Source organism: Mandrillus leucophaeus, unplaced genomic scaffold, assembly GCF_000951045.1.
Source record: "Mandrillus leucophaeus isolate KB7577 unplaced genomic scaffold, Mleu.le_1.0 Scaffold118, whole genome shotgun sequence".
NCBI lineage: Eukaryota > Metazoa > Chordata > Mammalia > Primates > Cercopithecidae > Mandrillus > Mandrillus leucophaeus.
Window position 1 is genome coordinate 3,773,372 of NW_012100098.1, and position 1,705 is coordinate 3,775,076.

Consider the following 1,705-nt stretch of genomic DNA (forward strand, 5'->3'; position numbering starts at 1 on the left):
CCTCCATGCCTTCATTTGCATGCCGTTCTGGTCCCCTGTAGGGCCTCCTTCTCCTCCCCCAACACCACTGTCTCTTGTCTGTCGAAGGCTACCCTTTTCTTTAAGATGCAGTTCAAAAGCCACCTCTCCTTTAGGCCAATCCTTTTGGATCTCCCAATCAGATATAACTTCTCCTTCTTCTGAATCCTCCGAAAGCACAGTGCTGATAACCATCAATCATGTATGGCTTTGTCTGAAGGATATTGGGGGACAAAAGCTGTCTCTGTTGTACCTGACATTCTAGAATGTTATGGTTCTTTGTTGCATGTAATACAAGTTGGTGCTGGTTATAAGCTTCTGAACAATGATAAGGATGGTGCCATTTGACATTCAGTAGGTGCATTCGACTGTAAGTTCCTCGAGGGTGTGGAGGAGAGTTCCACATCTTTGTCTCCCTAGCACCTAGCATGGTGCCGGCACACGGTAAATTCTCAGTAAATGGTTCTCTGGTTCAGAATGGATGTTCACAATAATGGCTTTAACTTGTCACGCCTGTCGTATGCCAGGCACTGTGCCGAGCCCTGTCCAAATGCCATCTCACTGAGTTTTCACAGTCACTCTCTGGGTCAGGCACCAATAGTCTCCACTAAGAAGTAACCCCACAGGGCCGGGATTTGTGTCTGTTGTGATCAGTGTTGTACACATATCAGTGCTTGACATGGAGCTGGCCCTCATAAATATTGTGTGAATAAGTAAATCAGTTAATGAGTACCCATTGTATAGATGAGGAAACTGAGGCTCAGATTTACCTAAGGTGTATCATCTAGTAACCGGGAGAGTCAGAATTGGCACCCAGAGTGATCTGACCCCAAACCCTGTATTCTTCAATACTGAACTCTACCAGGTCAAGAGATGGAGTAGGAAGGCCTGAGATACACAATCCATATATTTAAGGCACTTTCCATCTGGTAGAGAAACGGAAATGTACGCACACAGCGGCACATGCGATGGCAACAGAACCTGTGAGACCCTGGGGAAAGAAATGACTTTTCAAGGGCCTGCTGCAAGAGAGGGGCTAAGCCTGGCCTAGAACACTAGTTTCCTGAAAACTTGATTTTTTGTGTGTGTTATTCTAATGTGCAGAGGGCCTGTACCAGGCCTACTGAGGAGTGAGCTGATGTGGCTGAGAGTTTTGGAATGTGATGCTGGGATGACAAGCCTGGAGCCTGGCTCTTTTGCGCTCAGTGAGGATTGCTCCAGCCTCAGCCCCAACTCTCAGCAAAGCCCAGGTATGGGGAGCAGGGGAGGCGAGACAGAGACGAGGAGGGACAGAAATGTGGTTCCACACCTGGCCCAGCAATTCCTGCCGCTGGAAAGCACGGCGACTCAGGATGTCAATGCCTGCCAGAGGCTTGGGCTTCATGTCCTGCATTTTGGAGACTGTATCTGGAGAGGCACAGCGCGAGGGGCATCGGGAGGCAGGAGTGGGACCGCAGCAGAGAGGGGTTTTGCAACCAGCCTCTGGCTGGTCAGCATAGGAGTGTCAGGTTCTTTGCTGTGGGGCTGCTGGGGATGAGACAGGCAGGAAGAACCCCTGCGAAGAACAGTGAGAAGGGTAGGAGCCAGGGGCCTGCAGGGTGATGGCAGGCTTTGAAGTGTGTGGAGGGCTGACGCAGCTGAGGCCCAGCTATACCCAGAAGGGAGCAAGCAGCCTGATGCCTGAGCT

At 50.5% G+C, this 1,705-nt stretch overlaps 1 long non-coding RNA gene across 1 annotated transcript in view; it reads left to right on the top strand.

Annotated features, from left to right (window-relative positions):
- Positions 1-322: 322 nt before the first annotated feature.
- Positions 323-1,705, top strand: part of LOC105528116 — a 5,030-nt gene continuing 3,647 nt past the window's right edge. Inside the window, exons 1-2 of the long non-coding RNA XR_001004316.1 lie at positions 323-372; positions 884-1,001. This is a non-coding gene — a long non-coding RNA (uncharacterized LOC105528116). The remainder of the gene's footprint in view (positions 373-883; positions 1,002-1,705) is intronic.